Source organism: Camelus bactrianus, chromosome 18 (assembly GCF_048773025.1).
Source record: "Camelus bactrianus isolate YW-2024 breed Bactrian camel chromosome 18, ASM4877302v1, whole genome shotgun sequence".
Lineage (NCBI taxonomy): Eukaryota > Metazoa > Chordata > Mammalia > Artiodactyla > Camelidae > Camelus > Camelus bactrianus.
Window position 1 is genome coordinate 23,708,244 of NC_133556.1, and position 16,028 is coordinate 23,724,271.

A 16,028-nucleotide genomic window follows, 5' to 3' on the forward strand; every position below is an offset into this window, starting at 1 on the left:
TTCATTCTGTTTCTCTCTTTTGCTGTGCAGAAGCTTTTTAGTTTGATGTCATCCCACTTATTAATTTTTGCTTTTCTTGCTTGTACATTTGATATCATTTCCAAAAGCCATTGCCAAAAACATCAAGAAGTTTTTCCCTGTTTTTTCCTCTAGGAGTTTTATGGTTTTAGTGCTTACGTTTGTCTTGAATCCATTTGGGGTTAAGTTTTGTGAGTAACATAGGGATCCAATTTCATTCTCTTGCATGTGGTCATGTTGTTAACCAGTTTTCCCAACCCCATTTGTTGAAGAGATTGTCCTTTCCCCATTGAGTATGCTCATCAAATATGTGGGAGGGTTTATTTCTGGGCTCTTGATTTCTGGGGTTTCTTGGCAGCACCATATTGTTTTGATACCCTAGCTTTGTAGTATAGTTTGAAATCAGGAAGTATTATGCTTCCAGCTTTGTTCTTCTTTCTCAGAACTGCTTTGGCTGTTTTGGGGTCTTTTGTGCCATACACATTTTAGTATTTTTTTTTTCTTTTTCTGTGAAAAATGCCGCTGGAATTGTCATAGAGATTGCAATGACTCTGGAGATGACTTTGGGTAGTGTAGACAAAATGTCACAATTCTTTATTCCTCTAAATCATATGGAACATGTTGTAAGCTACTAGCTATTCAATCCTGGGGCTTCCCGCCCTCACTCCTCAGATCTGGGAGAAAGTCTTAGAGGGATGTGGGGTCAGAACATGTGGGAAAGGCCCTCTGGTCCTGAGTCCACACTGGGACTGCTCTGTGCTCTGACTCCAAGTGTCGGGAGCCCTAAGTTGGCAGGACCAATGCTCATGAGCCAAGTTTGGGGGCCAGGGCTTCTCCCAGTCTCCAGAAAGAGCTGTGTTTCTAGTATTGAGAGTCCTCACCCCCATCTCTTCTCAGGGGTCCCTTGCCCAAACTTCCCTTCAGCAGATCCACTTCTATGTCCCCTCACCCCAAACCCTTGCCTCCTGCATCCTTGAGTTTCCTGTCTTGGGGCTCAACTTCCTGGGTGTGCTTGGGACTGAAATACTGAAACTGGCCTTGCTCCTTGCCCCTGTAATTGTTCCTTCTGTCCCATGAAGCAGGAACCAAGTTTTGCCTAGGACAGTGCCTGTTACAAAGTCATGACCTTGGGAAAGTTGCCCAGCCGTGCTGGACCTCGGTTTCCATTTTGGTACCGAGGTCCAATGTGCTTCCATACCACGTGTCAGTTCTCTTTCCCTTGTCCCTGATGGAAAACCAATTCAAACTGGCTTCAGTAAAAGGGTACTGATTGGCCTATGTTATTGAAAAGTGCAGGCAGAGGCATGACTTCAGGAATGGCTGGATCTAGGTATGCAAACGTGGTACCAGGAATCCCCTTCAGTGTCTCTTGAATCTAGTTTTCTCTGTAGTGGTTTCCTTCAAGCGAATGTCCTCTCCTTTTAGTGGCAAATGGCTGCCCAAGTTCTCAGCTTCCCAAGGGTGAGAAGTCCAGGTTGAGTCTCGTTGGTGAGGCCTGTTGGGTTGCCTGTCCTGTCCTGAGCCAGTTGCGGTGTCTAGTGGGATGCGCTGCACTTATTGGCCAGGCCTGGGACCCATGGCCATCCCCTGAGCTAGGAATATCTTCATCTCTACCCAAATCTTGTGAGCTGAGATGCGTGATGGCAAATCAAAGGAAAATCCAGGCTCTGTTGCCAGGAAGAGGAGGAAGGGAGGCTAGGCAGACCACAACATCAAGTGCCATTGTAGCCTCCTTCACCATCAGCTTGGCCTGGCCACTGGTGTCCTTAACCAATTGGTCCTCCTCCCCCTCCCCCCTTCACCTGAGCATAGGCCGAGGCAGTAGACTGGTGGGGAGTGGGTGAGGGTGTTTCAGCACTTGGGGCCCAGCCCCTGCCCCAGCTTCCAGGCATGGTGCAGATAGGTCTCCTATACTGGGTTGAATAGTGTGCCCCCCAAACTCATGTCCACTCAGAACCTATAAAGATGACCTTATTTGGAAATAGGGTCTTTGCAGATGTAAAAGTATAAAAGATGTTAAAGCGAGATCATATAGGGTTAGTGTGGGCTCGAAATCCAATGACTGGTGTCTTTATATGAAAAGGGAAATTTGGACACAGATACATCTGGTGGGGGTTGGGGGAAGGTGGTGTGATGAAGGAGGCGGAGACTGGAGTGATGTTGGCACAAGCCAAGGAATGCCAAGGGAGGCCAGGAGCACCAGAAGCTGGGAAGAGGCCAGAAAGGCTTCTCTCCTGGAGCCTCAGGGAGCATGGCCCTGCCGACACCTTGATTTTGGATGTCTAGCCTCCAGGGTTGTGATAGAAGACACTTCTGTTGTTAGAAGCCGCCCAGTTTGTGATACTCTGTTACAGCAGTGGGCATCTAACCCCGGGCCTATACGGTTCTTGTCCTTCCCCAAGGACTTCGAATGGGACGTTGGCTCCCTTCCAGGAGGACAAGAAATTCTTGGCTGATGAAAGATTTTAGCAGAAAAGGCCACATTATGTCTGTAGCTTGGCACGTTTCAAAGGAAAGGCCCCTCCCCAGCCCCGAAGTCCAGCCTCCCGTCTCCCTTGGAACAGCAGTGGCCAGCCTCATCCTCACTCCTCTTCTCTCCAGATCACAAGCCCAGAGCAGGCTCTGCTGAGCCAGTGGCCTTGGGCAGCTAGGGCTAGGGTGACCAGTTCATCCCCGAGTGCCCAGGACTGTCTGGTTTTAACACTGAAAGTCCCGCATCCGGGGAACCCCTTGGTTCTGGGCAATCCGGGAAGGCTGGACCCCCTTGCTAGGACTAGGGTTGGTTTTAGCTCCTTGGGAACTGAGGGACAGGCTCAGACACTTTGTGTGCCCTGTTCACCCGTAGGCATGTTTTTAAGTCATTGTCATGTGCCGATTTGTGCCTGGTGCTTTATGAACTCTTCAGCCTTCCTAAGAGCCCTGTGGGGGGCAGGTGCTACAGCTGTCCCCACTTTACAAGCGGGGGCTCGGGGAGAGGGGAGCCCCAGGCGTGGAGACGGTAGGTTCTGCTGCTTCCCATGCTGTGGTCTCTCCACTGCACTGGACTTGCTTTGCTGGGGGCACTGGTGGGAAAAGCTGACCCCTGGACCTTCCAGATCAGAGTCTCCTGCCTACAGGAGCAGCATCTCCCTTTAACATCTCCTGTGCCCAGTTCCTGCTCAGGGTCCCCCCCGAGACTCCCGAGTGGCATCACTGAGAAGTTAGCAGCAAGGACTTGGGAAACTCATTGCTTGAGTTTTAATTCAAATGGGTTGTTGCTATCTGCGTGGCCTTGGGCAAGTCACTGCTCTGTGCCTCGGTTTCCTTGTCTAAAAGATGGGGGTAATCATAGCACCCTCCTCGCAGAGCTGTGTGGGGCTGTGGCGCAGGTGTCGGCATTCTTGTCGAGAGGTTATGAGCAGAGAGGTGCAGACCTTGGGTCCCAGAGTCAGAGGTTGCTGGGTGCAATCAGCAGTGACCTCAGGCGGCACTTTACCCTGAACTTGAGCCACCCACCTGTAAAATGGGGCTCAGGCAGCTCTTTCCTCATAGGATGACGTGAAGATGAAAGATGGATAGGCTGTTGCAAGTGATCCCAGCCAGCTCCAGGGTAAGCGTCCCTCAGATGTTGCTCTGATTGACATAGATGCTCAGGCCAAGCTTGTGATTCATTAAAATTGTAAGCCAAGTTCTTACAATCTTTTTTCCTTTGCTCCTTCAATGTCCCCACTGCACATGTTTTGAAGTGTCCCCAAGCTGGCGAGGGGACCAGCTCTGGGTGGCGTTGAGAGGGTTGAGCGTGGGGCACTCCCACCAAAGAGTTAGCGGGAAGGCCTCGTGGGAGGGAACAGCCAGGGGGTCAGGAGACCTGGGTCCAGGCTTCATCTGACTTCACAAATCCTTGATTTCTCAGGCCTAGATTTCCCGTCTGCAAAATGGAAAGAACTTCGGGTTTGGCGCCTGGGGCTTGTGCTGGAGACGGTTTCATCAGTCACTCTTGAGGGTGACTGGCAGGGTAGGTAGTTTTCAACATTCATCACTCCATCGACCAGGGCCGGCTTCATGATGGACAACCTGTGTGGTCAGGGTCCCCCTGCTCAGAAGGACCCTGTGCTGGGTTGAATGCTCTACTGTCACCATCTCGGGATTCTTAATTTTTGAACAAGGCACCCTGCGATTTCATTTCTCACTGATTTCCACTAAGGACGGAGCCAATCCTGCCTTTGAAATCTTCTTCTGAGCATCAGAGATGTGTGAGGCCGTGGGCCAGGTACCAGGGACATCCTGGTGAAAAATGTTGACGTTGTCTCTGTCCTCACAGAGTTCACAAATCTAGGAAGGATTGTAGTGGGTTGAATGGTGGCCCCCCAAAAAGACACACTCAGGGCCCAGGCAGCCGTGAATGTGACCTTCTGGGGGAATTGGGTCTTTGCAGACGTAATGAAGTTAAAGATCTTGGGGACATTCTGGATTTAAAGTGGGTGCAAAATTCAGTGACTAGTGTCCTTATAAGAGAAAGGAGAAGGGAGATTTGAAAGACTCAGACACAGAGGAGAAACAGAGGGAAAAGCCATGTGAAGACAGGCAGAAATCAGCGTGATGAGTCTACAAGCCAAGGGTGGGCGGCAACCAGCAGAGCAGGGAGGGCAGCAGGGCGTGGACTGCCCCCTAGGGCCTCCAGGAGGAAGCAGCCCCGCCCACACCTTGATCTTGGACTTCTGGCCTCCAGAATGTCAGAGAATACATTTCTGTTGTTTTAGGTCACCAAGACTGTGGTCAGTGGTTCCAGCAGCCCGAGGGAAGTGAATACAAGAGCAGACAGACATCCATCAACTCATTGCACAAGCAAATGTGGAATTACTAGTGTGACAAGGGAGGTGCCGGTGTCAGGGACTCGGAGTCCCAGAAGGAGTTAATTAATGGGGCAGGAAAGCATTTCAGGCTGAGGGAGCAGCATGGGCAAAGGTCCTGGGGTGGGAGTGCTCTCTGTAAAATCTGGAGGGAGACACCCTCCAGTTGCTTCAGGCCATGCTGGTCTCTGATGTGTTGTCTTGGCCACAGAGGGCTTTAGAAAGCCGCCAAACCAGACAGGTGTCCTTGCTTGTGGCAGTAGCAGCAAATTCGGCACCTATGGTTTCAACCCCACCCGTTCCTGTTTCAAATGTTTGTGTTACCAGACTGGCCCCTGAAGGGAAGCTGTTTGCCAGGCACTGACCTGCCTGGAGCCTCCGCCAGCATCCTCTGACCTAGTGGAGCTCGAGTCTGGTTGCCCAGGCCGGAAGCGCCGGGTGTTTGCTGTTCCCAACCACCAAGGGGGAGAGTTTCACTGCCCTTCATTGCTCTGTGAGAGCTTGGCAAGAACTGGCTGAAGGGGTGGCGGTGAGCAGGGCCCCAGACCTGCTATTTTGGGGAGAAGAACTTGCCCTGCAGCAGCTGGGGAGGTGGGCGTTCTGTGACCCTGGCTGTGGGGGACGGGTCCCTGGGAAGGACACAGGTGGGGTTAGAGGGGTTTTGGCTCCTCCAGGAGGCCAGCTGCATGGCCTGGGACCTGCCACCTCTGTGCCTTTTTTTCCATCAATAAATTCAGACAGATGACTTTCATCTGCTCCACCTCTGTAAACAGGGTTCATAATGGTACCTGCTTGGGAAAGTAGCTGTGGGAATCGAATGAGATGGTTTACTCTCTCGTTCAACAAATTCTTTTTATTGTTATTATTTTATTTTATTTTTACTTTTCGGAGTTCGGATTTTTACCTTAAAAAAGTTTTTTTTTATAGAAGACCTACTTTTACTTATTTATTGGTAGATTTATTTTTTGAGAAAACATTGGTTTATAACATTGTATGTTTCACGTGTATGACATTATCTTTCTACTTTCTGTACGTTACGGTGTGCTGACACCAGCAATTCAGTTTCTGTAGGTCACTGTACAGCTGAATCCCTTTACCCATTTCGTGCCCCACCCCTCACCTCTTCTCCTCTGGTAGCCACTATTTTGTTCTTTGTGTCTACATGTCTGTTTTTCAACAGATATTTTTTGAGCAGCTACTCGGTGCTAGACACTGTTCCAAAGGCAGGAGGCATTATGGTGAACAAAAGAAGGCAGAAACACATGCTCTCCTGAAACTGAGATTCCAGATCAGGGATTTGCAAACTACCACCCAAGGGTCAGATCTGGTCAGGCGTCTGTTTTTGCATAGACTAAGAATGGGTTTTGCATGTAGATATATAGATATTGATGGAGGTACTGGGGATGGAACCCAGCACCTCATGCATGCTAAGTACATGCTCTACCACTGAGCTACACCCCGCTGGTTTTTTGCATTTTTAAATGGTTGAAAATAATCAAGGAAGAATCACACTTCATGACATGTGAAAACTATATGGAACTCAAATTTCGGTGTCCATAACAGAAGCTTTATTGTCCTATAGCCATGCCTGCTGGTTCTTGTATTACCTGTGGCTATTTAGGGGCTCTAGCTGTCACAGCAGAGCCCGCAGGGTCTGCAGAGCTGAAAATGGTTACTATCAGGTCCTTTACAGAAAAAAATTTGTTGCTTCTTCTTCTCGGGCCTCACTGTTCACAAGGTGATCTCTGGACCGTGGCATCGGCACGGCCTGGATGCCTGTTAGAAATCCAGATCTCATGAGCCTGAAGCTGCAGTTTAACAAGATCCCTTGGGGACCTGTGTGCCCATTAAAGTGTGAGGCGTGCTGCCCTGAAATGATGCCTGTAAAATGCCAAGCACAGGGCTGGCCCTTAGCAAGACCTCAGTAGGTCTTACCTGCTGCGGTAGGCTGACTAATGGTCCCCCAAAGAAGTTCACGGTCTTAATTCCCAGAACCTGTGACCATGTCGATTTACACGGTTCAAGGCGCATTGCAGGTGTGATTAGGCATCTTGACAGACCTCGAGGTTATCCAGGTGGGCCCAATGATGTGATCACAAGGGTCCTTCTAAGAGAAGGCAGGGGAATCAGAGAAGAAAAAGATGTGATGGTGGAAGCCGAGGACGGCGGACCTAACGCACTTTGAAGAGGGAGGAAGGGGCTAAGTCTGTGGCTGGAAGCTGGAAAAGGCCCGGAAATGGATGCTCCCTGGAAGCCTCCAGGAGGCATGGGGCTCTGCGGACACCTCGGTTTTAGACTTCTGACCTCCAGAACGGTAAGAGAACTCGTTTGTTTTATTTTAAGGCGCTAAGTGTGTGGTCACTGTTACAGCAGTGCTAGGAGAACACTGCAGTTGCTATGACTATTATTATTTGCACCGTCTTCATTGTTGGTGGTGGTTGAGTGCTGGCGTGGTCATCCACCCACTAAAATGCTCCAGGCAGAGTATTGAATCTCTCTGAATCCAGTTTCCTGCTCTGTAGAATGGAGAGAATGTTTTCCCTTCCTCAGGGCATGGCGGGGCTTGGATGAGATAATGTATGTGGCTGGTGGCTCACAGTGTGGGTGGCCATAATCAGTGACCTTGTTTGAGTAGAGAGGCGGTGGCCAGAGACTGGGTGACTTCGTGTTATTTAAGGTTTCCCCACCTCCCCAGTGGGGATCATGGTGGCGCCTCCCTCCCGAGATGCTGAATGGAGCCCCCGGGTGTAACTCTGGGTCCTGGCTGCGCTAAGAAGAACACAGGCGTGTTGGTGGCCAAATTGAGGGGTGTGGAATCGGATCTCTAAACTGGGGGGCCCTCCAAGGTGTCCTGATTCCGGGCCCTGGACCTCGGCCCAGCCCGGCTCCTGGGGGGAGATAATTTGTACTCCCTCTCTTGCCCTTCCTCTTCCTCTGAGAAAATATCTCCACCTCTTTGCTTTTCGAAGTTGCAGCTGCAGACCGGCCAGCAGGCTTCTGCCCTTAAGAAGCCTGGGGTGGGGGGTCACGCTGGTTCCTCCCTGAGGAGGGAAAAGGGCTGCTGAGCCCAGAAAGGGCTCCAGGGCCTGCCCAGTGCTGAGGCTCTGTCTCCTCTGGGCCTAGTGGGGAGCCAGCATCCACGGGCCTGGCCTGTCCATGCACTGTAGCTTTTTAACCAGCCTGGCTTTCTCAGGCTTTGCTGCTCTGGGTCCTGGGCTCATTTCCCTTGGAGTGTTTATTCCACTGGATTGGAACTATCCATCTCAGGGGGTGGTTCCTTAAAAGCAAGGACCTGTTAGATTCAATGTGTGGGCTCCTGGCACCCAGCACAGGGCCCAGCACACAGAGAACATGTGCTGGACCTGGGGAAGAATGACCAAAGAGGCTGAGAGGCACAAACAAGCAGGCAGGGCTCATAGTGGACCCTTTGCTGACCAGATGTCCCACCAGAATCTGGGAGTCACTGAAGTGGCCCGGAACCTCTGAGGACAGGAGGCAGCATTTCCTGAGTGCCTGTGGGGTGCTGATGGGTGCTGAGCCCTGGTCTTCTCATCCTGGGCTCTCCACTCCCCAGTGAGGGGGCTCTCAGTGGCTGACACGCCGGGGACCCGAGGCTCAGAGAGGTTAGAGTCTGAGGCAGGTGGTGGGTGGATGCTGGCTAAGCCCTGGGAGGCTTTGTAGGAAATGGGGACTATTGAAGGCTCTGTGTTTCTCTCTCTCTTTTTGGTTTTGGTTTTGGTTTTGCCCCATTCCCCGTAACTCTTTACTATGAACATTTTCAAACGTGCAACAACATTGGTCTGTTAATGTTTTACTAAACCTGATTTATCACGTGTCTATCCATTCCTCTCTGCGTCCATCAGCTCACCCTACGCTGGGTGCACTGTGTTACTTTTTATTAGGAGAATTTTCACCACATACAAAATAGGAAGAAGGACACAGCAGAATCCAACCCGCCCAGCTGCAGCCTCGTGGCACGTGGCCTGTTTTGTTTCTTCTTTCGTCCCTATCACCATTTCTTTTCTTGAGGATTTTAAGGAACTGCTAGACATGATATCCTTCTTCTTGTAAACTTTTCGTGCAAAGGTTTGAGGGAGATTTCCTCTTTGATTATGTCCTGGGAATGGGTTCCAAGAGGCGTGCAGCTCTGCGGACAGCTCGATTTTAGGCTTCTGACCTCCACAGCTGTGAGAGAACACATTTGTTTTATTTTAAGGCACCAAGTGTGTGGTCACTGTCACAGCAGTGCTAGGAGATCACTACAGTTGCTATGACTATTATTATTTGCGCCGTTGTTGTTGTTGGTTGAGTGCTGGCTCGGTCATCTATCCACTAAGCTGTTCCAGGCAGAGTATTGAATCGCTTCCCGCTTTCCCTCCCCACCTCCATCAGCTCAGCCGCTGTACCAGAGGCTCAGGTGACATTCAGGTAGGTGGCTTCTGGGTCTCAGGATTATTAACAAGGCACTTTTTTGAAATTCACAGAACAAAATGAACTATTTGAAGGTAAATGATTCAGCCTCCTCTATCTAGTTCCCAAACATTTGTATTATTCACCTTCCCCACAAAAAAATCCCCCTGTATCTATTAAGCTCCCCACTCCCCTCTGCCCGCAGCCCCTGGCAACCACTAACCTGCTTTCTGTCTCTGTGGATTTCCTTATTCTGTATTTCATATAAATGGAGTCACGAGGCGTTTCCCATGTGTTGGGTTGCTTTTACTTCGCATCATGTTTTCAAGGTTCCTCTGTGTCATAGCCTGTGTCGGGGTCTCCCTCCCAGCAGGCACCCTTCCCCCATGGCTCCTTGTGTAAATGTTCCTCCAGGGAAACCCCCAGCGGCAGGGTTGCTGGGGCCCAGCGGTGCACACGTCACCTGCCCTCCTGAAGGTCTGCTCTGTTTGGCACTGGAATGGTTATGTCCCAACACTGAGGCCAGACTTGTCATTCATGAACATTTTTATTTACGAATATTTTCGTTTGAGCCAATCTTAGGAGTAAAAACAATAGTTTCTCATTATTTCAATTTGCCGTTTCTGATTGCCAACACGGTTGAGTGTCTTTAGGAAAACTTCCTCTATAATAGTGGAATTCCAGGTGCCTGTGGCAGAGTAATAAGGGAGGTGAGATACTCTGGGAGTCAGGAAACTTCTGGATACCCTAACTCTCACTGAGTGGGCAACTGCTAGGGTAACCAAAGGTGCTGAGTCACCCAGGACGGACCTGGTTTTAGCGCTGAAATTCCTATGTCCCAGGAAATCCCTGAGTCCCAGAAATACTGGTCACCCCTGTGACTACCTGTTGCCCCTGAACTTGGACCATGGGGCTGAGGGGCAGACAGTGGCATTGAGTGGGAGCCAGGGAACTCCTGCTTTGCTGGGGGATGGGGAGGAGGAGGAGATGGCCCAGGTGTGTGCCGCCCACGCTGGAATCCTCTAGCAGAGACGTTTTACACCCAGGGCCAGCTCACCCCATACCTGGGCACACCTGCCGGGTCAGGGCCTGGAAGCTGAGACAGATGTCAGGGAACGGGGCTCCAAGCCACCTACCCCCACCTGTCACTGCTCGGCTCGTGGGGCTTTCGGGAGACAGGCAGCCTGGCTTCTTGCCACCTGCGCAGCATCCGTTCTGGTGCCTCCCCCACATCTCCACTTGTGCCTTAACTGCCCCTCCCTCTGGGACCTCCTTCCAAGAGCAAAGTTGACCTCACCTGGGGGGTCAGGTGGGCAAACAGCTGCTTAGCTGTTGGAGAGAGAGAGACAGGAGCTGCACTGTGTCCAGAGAGCAGGGGGTGGGTCAGGCTCCTGCTGGAGGGGACTCCTGGGTGACACCCCCAGTAGAGAAGTGGAGGGAGGTGGGGTGAATGTGAGAGGCTTGCTTCTTTGCATCTGTCTTTCCATCTGTCCTTCTGTCCAGGAGGCATCGTTTCCCGACTCCACCACCCCCTCTGAGACAGGATCCTGCAGATGAGGCCGGAGGACTGGGCAGTGTCTGTACATCTGGGAAGAGGGAAGATGTGAACTCTTTGCTCCCAAACACAAACCCCTAAAATCAGCAGGGCTGTAGAGGGGAGCAGGTGGTGAAACCGGAACTGAACTGGGAGGATTTGGGGAGCAGGCAGCTGTGGGCTTGGCTGCAGGTGTCAGTTAAAGTGTCCCTGTCTCGGGAGTGTGGGCAACTTTAGGACAAGGACCCTGTCCAACTATTTACCCCCCTACCCCTCATGCTTATCCTGGGGCGGGGCACATCATAGGTGCTCAGCAAATCATTTTTAGACAGATGGATGTAAGGGTGAGACTAACTGATCATGCGACCCTGGAAAGGTCTCTTCTCCCCTCAATTAACATCAGGCTTTCAAGGTTCATCCATGTTGTAGCAGGTGTCAGAATTTCCTTTTCAAGGCAGAATAATATTCCATTGTGTATTTATACCACATTTTGTTTATCCATTGATGCATTTGTGGAGATTTGGGTCGTTTCTACCTTTTGGCTGTTGTGAGTAATGCTTCTATGAATGTGAGTGTACAAATACCTGTCCATCTTAACTACTTTCATATTGTATTTGTATTTATTTTCTCTTTCACTGAAAATCTAGGCTCCTAATAATAGTAGTTACTCTTTGCTTTATCCTACAATTTTGTCCTCTGGAGGAGGGACCAGGGAGTCCCTAAGTTTCCTCGAGTATACCGTCTTGAGCTGACCCCTCCCACCCCAGCCGATTCTTGGCCACCCAAGGTCCTGAAGTGGTTTGTGGCCATCTCCCTGCGCTTTAGGGGAAGCTTGGCAGTTCCTACATTTGGTCTGAGGACGTCCTGCCTCTGTGTATGGGGGGATCTGGACTAGCCCTATGCCCCAGAGAGAGAGCCTCGTCTGAGAGGGAGGAAGAGCTCACGATGGTGTTAGGCCCCAGCTCCGCTCCCCAGGACAGTTGGAATAAAATCTAAAATCCTGACCATGGCCCAATCCTGGAGAACCTCTGATTCCCCAACCCTACCCCCTTGGTTCTCTCCTGCCTTAGGGCCTCTGCAGTGCTCTTCCCTCTGCCTGGAACCCCCCCCCCCCCAATCCTTCCTTTCCCTGTCTCCAGTTCAGACTTCAGGCATCTGTGCAGATGCTGACTTGTCAGAGTCTTCCCCTGACCCCCACCCCCGCCGTTCCTCTCCATCCAAGCACCCTGTTCTTTTTTCTTCATAGGATTATTACATTATATATTCATTATTTGTTCATTTTCTGTTGGAGACGGGGCTAGGTCTATCTCATTCCCTACTGTATCCCTGTCTGGCACAGAAAAGATGCTCAAGAAGTATTTGTGGAGTGACTACAGGAATGAGGAGGACCGTACCAGTCTTTGCTCCCATGCCCCATCCCCCACTGTGTCCTGTTCCCCATTTCTTACTTACTGAGGGCTGCTTTTGTGCTGGGCATTGCGCTAAACCTTTGATGGAGCAACCCTATGAGGGAGGTGGCCCTTGTTGCCATACTTCATAAATGTGGCAGCTGAGGCTCAGAGAGGTGAGGCCCCAGGCCCCAGGTCACACAGCATGGAGGAAGGAAGCAGAAGCCGATTGAAGTTGCTCCACCCTCAAGGCCCATGTTCTGAATTTCCACCCAGCCATCCTGAGGCGGGTTCCTGTCCTGCCCTCCCCTAGCCTCTGCAGAAAGAAGTAGGAGGTAGAGAATTCCACGGGGCCCCAGTCACCCCACCTGGAGAGCCGCCGGCCTGGGGGAGATCAGCCTCCAGGCTCCGGGTTATGTTCCACTGTTCCTCACTGCCTCCCAAATTAGTTCCATGTTCAGCCCAAGGCCTGTGGTTTCCACTTGTTTTCTGTAACCGGAGCTTCCCCAGCACTTGGCACAGAGGCCAGGACTCGGCTTCGGCTCCGGTTCCTGATTTTCTTGGATGTTGAGATGATGTCAGATGATTTCATTGGCAGAGAAAAGCCCAGCGGGGGGTCAGTGGGCAGATCACCTCCCCGCTCCCCCCACCCCCAGCCCCATGCTCAGGTAGGGAAGAAGCCTAGTGTATTGGCAGAGTCTCTTTTTTCCCATTTCATGCTGGCAACAGGTGAGGAAGATGAGAACTCAGCGTGGTTGGGTGACTTGCTCAGTGTCACACAGCAATTGAGAAGCAGGGCACAATTTGTACCCAACACCCAGGCTCTTCCTCCCAGATACCTTTCCAGACCGGAGACAAACCGGACCCTGGGGACCCAGAAGTGGTGAAAACCCAGACCTTGTCCACACAGAGCTCTAAGCTGAGCAGAAAAAGACCAGATTGAGTGCAAATAGTGATCAAAGCAACACACGCCAACATGAGACAATATATATTTTTAGACAGTGAGTGAGTCAGTCCCTGATGATTCACAGGCCTGGCTGGGCTTGCAGGGCAGCCCCAGGCCGCCAAGGGCAGGGCAGGAGATCAGCCACACCAGGGGACAGGAAAGCAAAAAGGGACTGAGGGCCACATCCGTGGGGCCCTTCCTTGTCATCCACTGTCCTGTCAAGGGTTGGGTACTTTGAATGAGTGCTTGAAAAGAGCTCCTGTTGATAGAATTAGAAGATGATACTACAGGCAGCTTCACATCACTTTATAACCACCTACACAGGGCTGGGCGCTGTGCTTGGTGCTGGGGAGACGGCAGAGAACAAAACAGACAAAGCCCTGACCTCCTGCACCTTCTTTGTGGGCCATCGGGTCTCTATTGCAACAGTTCTTCTCTGCTGTTATTTTTTAAGGGGAAAGATGTTTTATTGAGATTTTGCTACATAAATAACTACAAAAAGCTGGGAGGACTGAAAGGAACAGCTCTGTCTCCCTCTGCACTGGTCACTAAGGATCCAGTGGGTATGGGAGTTGGGAGGTAATGACCAGAGGGAGGAAGGATGCCCTGGGTAGCTACCTGGCATGAGGAGTCTAATATGAGAGAGAGAAGAAGGGAGGGAAGGAAGGAGACAAGGGCTAGCAGAAAAGCAGCCATAGACAATATGTAAGTGAATGGGCGTGGCTGAGGGCCAATAAAACTATGTATAAAAACAGGAAGTGAGCCAGTGTTGGCCTGGGGGCTGTAGTTTGCTGACCCCTGTTCTCTAAGACACCTTCATCCACCCCCTGGCTCTCCTTATTTGGCTTCCACTGTGTGCCTCATAGACTCCGCCTCCCCATCATGACCACCTGAAACCCAGTCTCCTCCCAGGTAGCTTGCTAGTTCTACAGGTAAAAACTGCTACAATGTTCTTCTTTCAATGAAAAACTGTTCTTGTTTGGCTTCAAAGGCCCTCTACATACAGGGATTTATGGACCATGTTAGACAGTGACCTCTTGGGGCACCAGCATCCACATGACACTCTGTGTCCAGCCTAGTTCTTGGGACATAGTAGGGAGCTGGAGAAGCCTTTGCAGAACAGACACTGCCAAGGCGGTACCCAGCCCTGTCTGTCTTCCTCACTTTAGTTAGAAACTGACAAAAAAAACGAAAAGGGGTGTGTGCGTGTGACAGAAGAGGCCCCCCTCTGGTGGTCTTCCCTGTCCCCCAGGGGGTCCAGGCAGCCCCAGTGTCTCTGCCACACCCCGAGTTCACAGGACAAATCTAGCAGGAGAGAGATGAGGGTTAAGGGGAGGGGCCCTGACTCGGAACCCCAGCCCCATGTGTTGTAGGCACACAGCCCTGAGCCTCAGTTTCCTCATCTGCAAAATGGATAAGGACAAGCCTCTCCCTGAGCTGCTCAGGGGCACATGAGTCACCTTGTTGGCCTGGCCTCTAAAATTCAAGGTGAAGTGTCTATTAACTGTGTGTCTATATATGGCTTTGTGGACAGACAGTCCCCAACTTACAACAGTTCCACTGACGATAGTTCAACTTAGTTTTTTTTTTACTTTAAATGGTGTGAAAACAATACGCATTCAGTAGACACCATACTTCAAATTTTCATCTTTTCCTGGGCGTGGGATATGGGGCATAATCCTGTCTTGCGATGCCAGGCTGAGACAGCCGCTCGATCACGAGGTTAAATAACCCTTACAACCATGCTACACCCAGACAACCATTCTGTTTTTCACTTTCAGTACAGTATTCAGTAAATTACAGGAGATATTCACCTTTACTATAAAATAGGCTCTGTTAGATGATTTTGCCCAACTGTAGGCTAATGTAAGTGTTCTGAGCATGCTTAAGGTAGGTGAGGCTCAGCTCTGATGTTTGGTTGGTTAAGTATGTTAAGTACATTTTCCATTTACGATATTTTCAATTTCCAGTGGGTTTATCAGGATGTAGCCCCATGGCAAGTCGAGGAATATCTGTGTATATATGTACACAAATATGGGATATACATATATATAAAATCTCCCATTTAGGAAGAAGCCTGTTTTAGTAACGCTTCTGTGCTCAATCATTGGCCTGAAGCAGCTTATAGAAAGATGACCCGCTCTTTCTGTAGCTAAAAATCTATAATGTCTTTGAGAACTTGCTTTGTGCCAATCTGAGTTAAGCCATTCAAAGGCTTTATTTCATTAAATCCTCAAGTGATCCTGTGTGTTTGGTATTATTTTTTCCCCCGTGTTGTGGATAAGTTGCACAGAGGTTAGGTAAATTGTCTGAGGTCACACAGCCAGCAAGAAGGATGCAGACCTGGGCAAATGGACCCCCTGTACACAGCAGCCCTCGCACAAGGCTTGGCAGGGAGCGGTAGTAATAATAGCTGGTGTGTTTTGACCAAAAGTTGGACCCAGGCCTTTGTGGATGCAAAGTACTCCATACCATGGGACACAAATACATTATTATCTCCAAGAAAACTAACAAAATTTCAGTATCATCCAGAATCCAGTCCATATTCAGATATTCCCCATTTTCCCAATCTACAAAAGTATATTTCTTACCTGCCTCTTAAAACCAGGGTCCTAACACACCCAGTTCACACCCTGCATTTGGTTATGTCTTTTCAGTCTTTTAGTCTGTTTTCATTCTGCCATCTTTCTTTTCCCCCATGATATTGGCTTTCAGAATACTCTAGGTCTTTGATTTTATAGCTGATCTTCAGTTCATATTATCTAACTATCTCCTCCTGAGGTTGTTTTATGTTCCCTGTGTCCCCTGTATGTCCTGTAACCTGTAAGTTAGACCTAGAAGCTTAATTAGATTCTGATGCAACTTTTTAAGCAAGAATACCCCATGATGGTGACATTTCGTTT

At 50.2% G+C, this 16,028-nt stretch overlaps 1 long non-coding RNA gene across 3 annotated transcripts in view; it reads left to right on the forward strand.

Annotated features, from left to right (window-relative positions):
• The window catches only part of LOC123618565 (uncharacterized), a 160,439-nt gene that overhangs the window by 12,927 nt on the left and 131,484 nt on the right, over nucleotides 1-16,028 (forward strand). For 2 of the 3 annotated variants that reach the window (XR_012500361.1, XR_012500362.1), the window contains 3 exons: nucleotides 3,550-3,607; nucleotides 3,911-4,012; nucleotides 4,758-7,161. This is a non-coding gene — a long non-coding RNA (uncharacterized LOC123618565). The remainder of the gene's footprint in view (nucleotides 1-3,549; nucleotides 3,608-3,910; nucleotides 4,013-4,757; nucleotides 7,162-16,028) is intronic. The other variant, XR_006727020.2, reaches the window with a different exon arrangement.